The 12,876-nt window shown below is 38.0% G+C and overlaps 1 pseudogene; it reads right to left on the bottom strand.

Annotated features, from left to right (window-relative positions):
- Window positions 1-529: 529 nt before the first annotated feature.
- LOC132222896 (large ribosomal subunit protein uL16-like) lies at window positions 530-12,455 on the bottom strand (annotated as a pseudogene).
- Window positions 12,456-12,876: the final 421 nt, after the last annotated feature.

Raw genomic sequence — 12,876 nt, 5'->3', positions numbered from 1 at the left:
TAAAGGCATAATGTCTGATTTCAAAGTGTATAACCTGAACCACAAGGCAATACTGTCTTGATGGGATAGACTCTTCATTTGCAATATAGTCTAGAACTGTTGCTAGATTAACATACATACTGAAATAGGTGTCATAATACAGCAGTTTTCTTAAATCTGTTGCACTTTTGAATCATTGAGGATGCTTTCAAAATACTGAAACCTGAATCACAAGTCATGTAAATTAAAGCTGAATATTAAGAGGTTGGGTCCAAACATTAGTATTTTTTAAAAAGCATTTCAGTGATGGAAATTTGATCAAGGTTATAAACTTCTGTAATAAAACATAAGTGTATCAACAAGCACCTCCTTGAAGTTTGCAAAACTATTTTACACTTTGTTTTTATCAATTGCTAATAACAAGATCTCAAAATTTCCATTTTAGAAAAAAAAATCATTTGCTAGTATTGTTTTTTGTTTGTTTGTATTGAGGGGGATGGAAAGTTGTTGTTTTTTTGTTCGTTTGTTTGCTTGTTGTTGTTGTTTTTTTTGGGGGGGGATAGAAAGTTGTTTTATTGGTGGGTGTAAGGTGGGGGCAACACCGAGACTCTCACGAGCGCAGGGCCCACCATTTGTCCAGGGGACCATGATTAGGGATGTACTTGACCCCACAGTCATCTGGGATGAGTCACGCTTCTCAGCCACCATGTCTTCAAACTCATCGGCATTAAACTTAGTAAAGCCTCACTTCTTGGAGATGTGGATCTTCCGGCGGCCAGGGACCTTGAGCTTGGCTCTGTGTGGGCCTCAATCACATGCTCCGTGTTCTGCAGCTTGGTGCGGATGGACATGATGACTTGGCCAATGTGGCCTCTGGCCACGGTGCCCTGGGGCTTTCCAACGGTTCCGCAGACCGGTCTGGAGCCTGCCAGCCCCAGCACAGGACATCTTGCTGGTGCGGTGATGTGGGAAGGGTAGAGCTGCACTGGGATGGGAAAGCCATCTTTGCCACAGCTTTTCACCATGTACTTGTTGGCACAAAGACGGACAGCCTCCAGGGCTTCAGAGGAGAGCTGCTCATAATCCTCTGACACCGTGTGGCCACAGAGTGGGAACTTGTCCACTTTCGCCTTCTTCCGCCGCAGGTCAAAGATGTGGACTTGGCATCAGGGACACCTCAGCAGAATTGAGAGTTTGGGTACGGCTTGTTCTTACAACACCCGGTAATACCGGGTGGGGCGGAGACCCGGGGGACACCAGGCTCTTAAGTGGCGGTCCGAACGGAAAGAGCTGCTGGCATTGTTTACAGAGAAAGATGTGCTTTGTCTCCTCAGGTTGCTGCTGGGGCTGGGGTCCTTGCATTATACCCAGAAAAGGAATTTTCTAAGACTCGCAAGGGAGGATGCGATAGAGTAGAAAGTGTTATTTCTGTGGAATAATACGCCTGGGTTTCCCAAGTCCCATTTCCCTTTGTCCAGTCATAGAAGTGTAGCTGGGTTTTCAGTAGAGCTAAAAGCAGAGCCAGAGTTTCCTTTCCATGTTGGAGCCGGGTCCAGTACCTGGAGCCGGGTCAGATCTGTGAGTGAGTGTATTGGCAAACTCTAGCTAAATCTGCCTAGTACAGCGTTATGCCAGTTGCAGTCCATTAGTCCATTGTGTGTGGTGGGGGTCAGCATGGCCTTTGGCTACACAGGAGAATGTCAGGGAGTCAAGAGAGTGCACCCCAAGCAACAGGAGTTCCAAGGACCCTGAAAACAAAGAGAGAAAACAAGTTTGTTTAGGGGATTGTATATCCCCAAATGTCTGCACCCTTCCAGTAGCCACACCCATTCTGGCCAATGATCTCTGTTCCCAGCTGTGACTGACAGAAAGCACTGCCCTATGTCACCCTAACTTTACCAGGTCTATGTGTCCATCTTCTCTGTGTTGGATTCCTAGGAAGAGTAAAGTTGTAGCTTCCTGGTGAAGCTGCCCAAATGACATGCCTGTAATGTCTGGCCTTCCTTTTGCTTCTTTGCTGTTATTAATAACAAGTTAATTACAACAGTATCAGTATAATGTAATTTAATTTAGATCTGTGAGTAAGTATATTGGCAAACTCTAGCTAAATCTATCTAGATAAAAATATAATCTTAAAAGTTTCTGTACATCTCAATACATAATAGGCAATAGCAATAGTTTTATTAGAAAATGAATTAACAGCAGGGTTAGGTTATAACCATTGTTAGATCATATCAATTTAAAAAACCTTAGAAAGGAGTTATAGGTAATGACCTAATTAATGAAAAATGCAATTAAATTACATTTAAAAATCTGTATCCCAGCAACATTTAGATACAATTTTCAGAAACAAGTGAATGTACAATAATTGTACAAATGAAAATAAACTAACAGTCATTTATTATTTAAAACATCAGTGTTTGAAAAAAGTCAATAAACCAAACTATATATATATATATATATATATATATATATATATATATATATATATATATATATATAATTTCTACATGATATGAACAGTGAAAGACAACAAAGCATTATTTTTTAGGGGGAAGCGAGATGATATGATAGCAACTGGACAATGGGCTCCACATGTAAGATAATTGATCAGAAAGGAATCATATATTTGACCAATCCTCACAATTTTTCAGTATGCAACCTTCATTTGTTATCAGTTATTAATTCCTAAAGGGTAAAGAGAATTTAATGACTAATAGCTTTAAACAGAAGACGAAAGGAATGTAGAAAATAGATCATGCACAGACATATATACATAAGGGAAATAATTGGGAAAGTACAAATATCTCAAAAGGTTGAAATTATAAAAAGTGTGAACTGGTAAGGGATAATAGTGCAACGTTGAAAAAAAGAGGGAAATTAAGCTAGAAAAGTTTATGACAGTGAGAATTATTAAGTTCCAGCACAATCACCATGTGAACAGGTGAAAACTTTATCACTTGTAACAGTGAGAACTACAAAAGCACCCTAAAATATAACTAGGGGAGATCTGCATAGACTAGGGCAGGGGACCTGATGACATTTAATTCTACTTATATACTTTAGGGGGAGTTTCTTCTTATCAAAGTTGAGAAAATGCACTCTATTTAATTATAGTTATTCTTAATAAAATGCTGCTATCTTCATGCAGCATTAGATTCCACACTATGCTCTGTAGAAACTTCTGTGTAAGGGTGGCTCCAAAATTTCTATATTGTAGAGCTTTCCCTTGCTGGATATTATTGGAATTGTAGAATGGGATGCACTACTTTTCTTGAAGCAGCTTTTGAATAACAAGCTCCTGGTTTCAGTGAAATTAGGTTAATTCGAGGTGGGTTGTTTAATCATGCTGCACTGGGTTTGCCTGAAGGAAACCCTGACTATGAAAGACATGCTTATTTGATCTTCAGTTAAAAGTAATTGACTTCAATGAAGTCACCTTCTTAGGATGATGCTAGGGTGGTTTTGACTCAAGGGCTAGTCAAAGTTGTTGGTGACCATGACTCTTGCCTAGGACTAGAGCAAAGGCGGAATATTCAGGAAGAGAGTATCATGGGGCTCAGCATGAGCATTTTCCTGATGGTTAAAGGTTATCCAATCTGTTTGGAAACATCAAATCTGGAGAGTGGATCAGGGCACCAGGGGGTGATGGAGCCAGAGACCAAATCTAAAAGGAGACTGCAGTGAACTGGGCAGAAGTAGGTCAAAATAAGAAGGATCTTGGAAAATGATCAAGAATGCTTTAGGCTGGCTTAGCACTACACAGGGTATCTAAAACCCTCCTTTGCCACTTCATCAAATAAAATTTGGAAATCAAAGTATATAAACTCTATATTCAGGGAAGTGGTTACCTGTTGGGGAAGGAAAGGGGCAAGAAAAGGAAAGAAGCACATATTTAGACACTTTCTATCTATAATAATAAAAGCATAATATGCTCATTAGGCCAGACCTCCTTCTGGATGTCCTTCCAGAGAACTTTCTGGACATCCTTCCAGGTGACCTTCCAGACGAAACTGGGGCTGCGAGGGAAGCCCAGGTCCCAGGTGCCTGCTGGTGGCCAGTGGGAAGCCCGGGGCCCGGGTGCCAGAGGGAAGTCGGTGCCGGCAGCTGGTGGAAGGAAGGCCTACTCTTGCACGAATTTCATGCATTGGGCCTCTTGTTTCTTATAAGAGATGGGTTCCTAGTTATTCATGTTATTATTACACTTCATCACTTACATATGTAGTATATGGGTTCTATATGTATCACATATTTAATAATTATACTTTAAAAATTAAAAAATATTAATTTAAAACAGGAAATATTGTAAGGCTTTTATCTGTATTATGTCAATAATACTGTTAAATGACAGGTAACAGTATATTGAGCACTTTTACCATATGGGGAAATGTTGGTGTGCACTTTATATGCATTTATAAATGTAGCTTTTCTTGCAGTGGTTAGGCATGAGAAAGAGTAAAGGAGAAGCAATATCTTTAATGACAGGCTGGATTTTGAAATCTATTGGCAGGAAATTGTAAGATACTGAAGAGGTTTATTCAAAAAGTAAAAGTTGAAAATAAGCTGCTATAGTTCTTTGTGCAGTTGTTTATGCAATCATATTCCTGTTATTCATTCATTATTTATTCAGCATCTGTCAGCTTCCCACTGCACATAATCATTCAAACACAACTTAGTTCTACTGATACTTGATTCTATGTTTCTCAGGTCATCCCTATTTAAAAGGAGTTCAAGGAAAAATCAGCATTAGAACGGCCCATCACATATCTGACTGTTTCTAAGAAAATTCAATTTACAATATTTACTTACTTTTCTGTGACTTTCAAATCACACTGTTAAACTTGGTGTGGAAAACACGCCTACACAATCATATATACACTTACTACAGGTGAAAAAGAACAGCATGGTACACCTTACTATTTGATCAGCAATACAGATGTCATCACAAGGCTTTCTACATCTTTGAGTGACAGAAATTCACAAGATGGTAGGGAGAATTGGACAGAGTAAGTGAAGAAAAAACAGGAATACTATCTCTAGTTTAGCAGAAACATAGTGTCACCTACTTCAATACCTACTGTCAAAACAGCAGTTAAGAATCAATCTCTTCCCTATTCTCCCAACCAAAAACATCCCCTGCTAAATTAGCTCAAGAGTAAGGTGTCTGGCTGCCAGTTGTTTTTGTGAGGTGGCTTCATTCTTCATGTGATTTGGCCACAGGGATGAGAGCGACTCATTTTCATCATAGCACATTTCTTACAGGGTAGGTAATACTGTGAACTGCTGTCTTGGCAGGCGTTTCTTCTTAATGGCGACAGCTACCAGTTAAGAGCACAGCTTGCAGCTAACATGATAACAAAAACTCTGCTTGTAATTTTTTTTTTTTTTAGCTAAGGGATTAAGAATTTGTAAAACCGGAAACGATAAGAAGAATGCTTTTAATTGACATAGGGAACTGGTATTACTTCTAACATTACCTTAACATTTCTTCTCAAATTCCTATAGTTGTGTTTCTAAAATCAACTGTGAGCAATTTGAATCTACTTCACCAAAGACCTTTGGCAATGTCTGGAGACATTTTTATTGCCATGTCTGGAAAGGGGAGCCACTGGCATGTGGTGGGAGGAGGCCGGGAATGCCACTGCCCATCCTACATTGCGTATGACAGCACCTGCAAGAAATAGTTAACTGGTCCACACAGGTCTATAGGCTTCATCAAGGGCCTGAGAGTAAGCCCCTAAGGAGTCCTCTATCTACATGCCAACTAATGGAGACCATTAGCAACGAGAAAATGTTGCACAAATGCTGCTAGTACTTGATGCTTCTTAACTTCTCAAGTTAATGCCAGTTGGGCTCAGATAGTCTTTCTTCAAATCTTCCTTCACAGATTTATTTTATTTCTTTCCTTTTTTTGTGTTTTGTTTATTTATTTATTTATTTATTTATTTATTTATTTATTTATTTACTTTTTAATTTCTTTATTGACAGTGGTTCTCAACCTTTCTAATACCGCAACCCTTTAATACAGTTCCTCATGTTGTGGTGACCCCCAATTTCATTGTTACAAATTGAACATAATTAAAGCATAGTGATTAATCACAACAACAATATGTAAATATATATGTGTTTTCTGATGGTCTTAGGCAGCCCTTGTGAAAGGGTCGTTCGACCCCCAAAAGGGTCGCGACCCACAGGTTGAGAACCACTGGATTAAGGTATTACATATGTGTCCTTATCCCCCTATTACCCCCTTACCCCCATTTAGTTGTGGACAATCCCAAGGATACAGGTGAAGATAAGAACTTTTCTTCAATGTGAAAAAGCCAGTAACTTGCCAGACAGGTGTGAGTGTGTATGTTTCAGAAAGATTTTTTTTTTATCACCTCGGTCTTTTAAAAATCCTTTACTTTGAAATAGGATTTTTCCCCTTTGGAAACTACTCAATAATATTTTTTAAAAATGTATGACCAGTGATTCTGAATAGTCTGTAGCCAGTAACGTTGACATCTCTATGTCTCTTTACTTAGCAGAAACCCTATTTCTACTGTGCATATGCTCTTGGGTATCCCCCTGGAAAATTTCAACGTGTTTGAAATTGCATATCTTTCTGTTACATTCTCTCCCTTTAGCCTCTATTTTATGCTAAAAATCTGATTGTCATTCTTGATATTTTTCTTCTCTCTTACAAATTCATCTTCAAAATAGTACTCCATTTCTCCTGGCTCCCACAGTCTACATTAATTTGGCCACTTTAATCTTTCATCACAACTATGCTCTTTCCCTTCAGTCTAGTCCACTTCAAATACTGTATCCTGAGTGCTCTCTCTAACGGGTCAAGTATTACGAGTAGATCTCCCACTAACATCACTGTAAGAATTCTTCACTCATTAGATTTAGTCATTGAATAAAGTTCAAACTCCTTACATGGCTCTCCAGTTCTCTTCAGCCCTGTCCAATTCTCGCTAAGCTTGCCTCCTGCCTGCCTTACTCCTCTGTATTCTGAAATTCTTTCAGTTCCGGAGATGCCCAATTCTCCCTCTTGGCTCCTAGTGATTTTTAAAGTTATTCTTTCACTAAATTCCAAGCCTGCAATCCAGCCCCAGAATGTTTCTCCACATCCCACATGTAAAAATATAGGTGATTATTTACTTGCTAAACATTATTGGCTTATTAGGAAGTCTGTAATCTTGCTTTAGGAGACATCCATTAATATAACATCATGAATAGATGCAATTTTATAGTCATAACATTTGTAAATGAATATTAAGTGTTGGTAAGGCTGTGAACTCAGGTGAGATATCATATATTGCTTGTGGAAAATTGATTCACACACTCGGGAGACTAATATGACATTATCTAGTAATGTAAGGATGACAATATCAACCCCCCCACAGTCCATTCCCCAGGTATATATACCTGTAAATATTCTTACATGTATGCTCTAGAAAGACATAAAATTTGGTCATGATATTATGTGTAAAACATCTGTGGTTTATTTATACAATACAATGCACCATAACTCATTTCATCAATATAATGGAATTTCAACATTTAAAGTCAATTTTCAACATTAAAAATGGAACATTTGTTGATTTTTAAAAATAAAATATAAAACTTAACTCACTTCAAAAATATTAACAACAGTGAGTCAATGTTATGTAAAATTTCATAGTATATATAATGCATTGATACACACAGAATGGCCAGATTATTATGACCACCTGACATTTGTAGGCAAATTAGCTATAATTTCGCGCTGAAGTTGCTAGAGGGGCAGACCATTATAAATAGGGAAGCAGGTTGTTTACCATGACAGTAGAAGTGATTTTTTTCTGAAGATTGGGTAAACAACGTGATTTAACAGCCTTTGAACGTGGTATATGTATATATATATATATATATATATATATATATATATATATATATATATATATATATATATATGGTTAGGGATTTTCATATATAAAAATTATAAAGAAAAGCAAGTTATTTATTAATACACAAGTCAGTATGGTTACCTTTAAGTGGAAAATGTGAAGAAAAAATTGATGATTTCAAAGTGTATGGGTTAGTCATTTTATTATTTAAAATAGAACATATAAATTTATATATTCACTTTTACAGATGATATATTTCTTAATACAATTATAAGCAAAACTATGTAAGGATTTTAACCATGCTAAGAATAAGGTAGACTTTTTATAGACCATTTTACAAATCAAAGAAGTCATTCTTGGGTCTAGTCTTTGGGCAGATATAATTGAGATGACAGAAAAATCTTAAAAGTTTTGAAAATTATTTTGCTTCTAACTTTTTATTAATAAATTTGAGCTTCATAGAAATGTTATGAGACAGCATGGTGCTGTGAAGGTGCTGAATTCATAATAGGTCAAGATTTTTGTAGAAAACACCAGTATTTCTCTTGAATTCAAATACCAACATTCATGAAAATTAGATATCAAGGAACTGATGAATCTTACCAAAATAAGTCGTTGTCGTATTGTTCATGCTTTTATTAGAAATCTTACCTACATTAAACATTAAAATGCAAGATCATGTTCAGTTTGTCCCATGGACCATTAATTCATTTAGAATTGAGAAACTTACATTACCATACCAGGAGTTCAAAAAATGTGTGTTGAATGAATTGCATGGATTAATTTTTTACAAAGTCATAGTGCATTTTAAAAATAATAGAAACTGAGAAAAGCATAACAAAACTGGGACTGAATAAATGTATTTCCAATGTTTTGTGACTTGGGAAAAATTTATTTCTGGAGCTGAAATATAAGAAAGTTGACATTAATTACTAAATATAAATATATCATATTTTAAAATATTACTTATATAAACAATTTGAAAACATTATAATGCTCAGCAACCAACATCTAATGCATATGGGGAGTTTTCTCTTAATGTCAATTTAGTTGGCTTTCAGGTGGAAGAATACCCTAAAGAGATTAGTAATAATAGTAGAGGTAGGCTCTAATCTTCTATGTGCAGTATTTCTTTGTTCCTAATTCTTACTATGGTTTAAAAATAGATAGCAGCTATATGTTTGCATAGGTTACCATACTTGCTGTGACAGCTAGTAACTTTAATAATGACAAAGATTTTTTTTCCAGAATTTTCATGTGTCAGGCACCAAGCTAATAGGTTTACAAATCTCATCTAATTTATGAGTAGCGACTCTTATTGCTCCTATTTTGCAGCTGATTAAATTTAGTGATGCTAATTGCCTTGCCCACAATACACAGAACTAGGATTAGAACTCAGGCAGCAGATTGCAGTGGAGCATATGTTTTGAATTGATATGTACATATGCATTAGGTATCAAATTACTGGAATAATCAGTTCAAACAAAAGTAATGCAAAGTAAAGGAAATAAAAGTCACACAAATCAATTCAAGAGACTCATTTTCCCATTGTAGGATAAGGACCACTAATTTTCTATGAACAATTTTTGTTACATGCTCAAAAAAAGGTGAACATAATCATTGGCTAAACTAATTGAAAAAAGTATATCACTTTCCACCCTTAGCCTCCACCACCGCCAAAAATAAGTGTTCCTGAAAATAAAAAGTTAACTTGTAATGATATTCTGTACCTGGTTAAAACACATTTGAAATACTGTGTTCAGTTTTAGATGATCTTTTTAGATAAGAATTTAGAGAGACTAAGATATAAACATGTCTGAAAGGTATATCATATGAAGAATAGTTGAATGAACTCAAACAACATCCCTATAAAGACTTTTGATGAGACAAAACAATTTTCTCCAAATATTTGAGCCATTATAAAAAGAAATTAGACATTCCATGTAATTCTATGAGCAGCATCATACCCTCCATTTAGAAATTACAGCAAATCCAATTACTCCTAATATGCTGAAAAATTTATTCAGACCTCTTCGAATGGCATGAGCCAGCTATAGAGATACTCACTTTAAGAGTTAAAGTGGAAATTGAATGAATGCCTATTATAACCATTACACTGGTCATTTCTTCACTGAGTGGGAGGTTAAACTCAATGAACTCAAAAGTATCTTCAATTTACCAGGTCAAATCTTATGTCTACATTTTAATGAAAAAAAAAGAGAAAGAAAAAGATAATCATTTTTCCCCATTTTTATTCTGCACTAGCTAAATAAAACTATAATTCAATTTGAAGTATTTTACAACCCATCTCCCATATAGTATGTGACGCATGGAAAATGGACATAGCCTGATTTTTGTTTTAAGGAGTAAATAATTATCTATAGTCAGGTATATTTTCTACAAACAAGATTAGACTCTAATCTTCTCTGTGCAGTCTTTCTTTGTGCATGATTCTTTCATATCACCTTCCACTCCCCTCCCTCTTACTTAACCACCACCAAAAAGAATAGTTCCTGAAAAATTTAACTTGGCATGATATTCTGTATTTAAGTACAGAATAGCCTACACATTAGGTACCTAAATATATTTATTTTATACAACTGTATTTAGCAGTTAGGACTCAAAGGTGAATTACTAACTTTGTTTTTTTTTTTTATGTAAAGCATTACCCGTTTTTACCCATTATCTGTACAAAAGACTGTTAATTGTCTAATTGGGGTTAGAGGGTATTGCACAAAAAAAGAGACAGATTCTGGGTGCATACATTTTCTGCATGTTTGTTCATCAGATGAACAATTCTTCCCTTTTTGAGAGATGCTTATCTTCGGGAATTCTCTATGAAAATTCATCATTAAAAAAAGATGAAATGCTTATTATTTTAAAGCCCAGCTTTCTCAATCCTTTATTTCTGCTAAATTATCTTTCCATAAAATTAACAAGTAGCACGACTGGCATGGCTCAGTGGTTGAGCATCCACCTATGAACCAGGAGTTCATTGGTTTAATTTCCAGCGAGGGCACATGTCTGAGTTGCAGGCTCGATCCCCAGTAGGGGGCATGCAGGAGGTAGCCAATGGATGATTCTCTTTCATCATTTATGTTTCTATCTTTTCCTCCCTCTCCCTTACTCAATGAAATCAATAAAAATGTTTAAAAATAAAATTAAATTAACAAGTAGTAGATTAGATGTGGGAGGGGAAAATCCATTAGGTTAGGAATCCAAAAGACTTTGTTGCTGACCAGCCTTCACCATAATCTATCAGTGTGACCCTCAGGCACTATAAATAGCATATTTGTACTTTTGGGGTATGGTTACAGTAGAAATTACACAGCGGCCCTCTTACCTTACAAAGATATAGAGCAAATCAAATGCATTCATTTGAATACTGTGTATCGAGCTAGTTCCTGGAGGAGGATGAATATAAAGCAAAAGCAGTGCCCTGGAAAATTTCAGTGATTTGGAAATCAAACCAGAAAATATTTTACAGATGTGGAATATAAACCACTCAAAAAGTTAAGTTTATCATGTGTCTTCATTATACAGCACAGTGCCCGGAATGTGGAAAATCCTTGAGCTCTTTATATAAATCATCCCAAATAATCCCCACTTAACCCTGACATCAGTATTATTATTACCAGTTTACACAAGAGGAAAATAAAACCACAGGAGACACAATTGACAAAAGTGGGACTAAAACTCAGGCTATCTGAATAACTTTTATCATTAAAAAAATGCATCTCTAAGGTAATGGCAGGCATTATATATACACTAGTGTCCCAGTGCACGGATTCGTGCAAATGGAAAGGAAATTAATTAGAAGAAATATTTTAATAACGCTATTTGCCCTTTCTCTATAATAGAAGTGTCAACCATGATCAACAATGACAGATCGAAACACATGCGTGTGATTGGCACCAGAGAACTTATATGTATTGTGCATTCATGAGTCAACTTAGCCTTTCATATATATATCACACACTATGGGCCCAGTGCATGAATTTGTGCACCTTGAAAGGAACTGGGGGCTGCAGGGCTGCAGTGGGTACAATGGTGGGTCTCGGCCCATCCTCTGCACCCCTGCTGGGCCCCTCCTGCCATGGTCTCCTGTACCCTCTCTGCCTGCAGTCCCGCTCCTGCTGTCACTGCTCCCACATGCTGACAGCGCCAGCCCCGCTTGTATCTGATGACAGCATGGAGCGACCGGGGCCGGCATGAGCAGTGTGTGGGAGCAGCAGCTCTGGTCCCAGCAGGGGGTGCAAGCATCTCTGGCAGCAGGTGTGAGAGGCAGCTGCCGGCCCCGATTGCCCCTCAGGAGCAGGGGAGGTGGAGAAGTCCTGAGGGGCTATCGGGGCCAGCAGCGACTGCTTGCACCTGCTGATGATGCTGAGCGATTGGGACCAGTGCCAAGTTCTGGCTGAGGGTGCGAGCAGGGCCACACTGGCAGTGGGTGCAAACACTGGGAAGGACCACAGTGCGCAGGAGAACAGAATTTTCAGTAACCACCAGAGGCTATCCCTGATGACACCGACTGGTGCCTTGCCTTTGTCTGGTAACCCCGCTCACCTGCTCCACAATCCCAACGAGGCCGAGGCTCACCATGTTCTGCACACGCCCCCAGGTGGTCAGCTCATGTCATAGTGACTGGTTGTTCGGTTGTTCAGTTGTTCTGGTTGTTCTGCCATTCAGTCTATTTGCATATTAGCCTTTTATTATATAAGACTACAGGCCTGGTGCACGAAATCTGTGCATGGGTAGGATCCCTAGGCTTGGCCAGTGATCAGGGCTGATCTGTGGGGCAACTAGAAGGGTGATTAGGGCCCCCTTGATCTCACCTGCCTTGTCCAGCCTGGTGCCGCTTGCTCACCAGCCCTGCCCACCGCCGCCACCGCAGGTAACCTCCCTCGGTGGGGCAACTGGCAGGATGATCAGGGGGTCCCCACTTGTACCTGCCTTTGCTGGCCTGGGGCCTATGAGCTGGGGGCAATTCCTGCATTGAGCATGTGCCAATGGTGGTCAGTAC

The sequence above is a fragment of the Myotis daubentonii genome, chromosome 1 (assembly GCF_963259705.1).
Source record: "Myotis daubentonii chromosome 1, mMyoDau2.1, whole genome shotgun sequence".
Lineage (NCBI taxonomy): Eukaryota > Metazoa > Chordata > Mammalia > Chiroptera > Vespertilionidae > Myotis > Myotis daubentonii.
The sequence above is the reverse complement of the archived record's forward strand: the minus strand, read 5'-3'. Positions and strand labels throughout refer to the sequence as shown.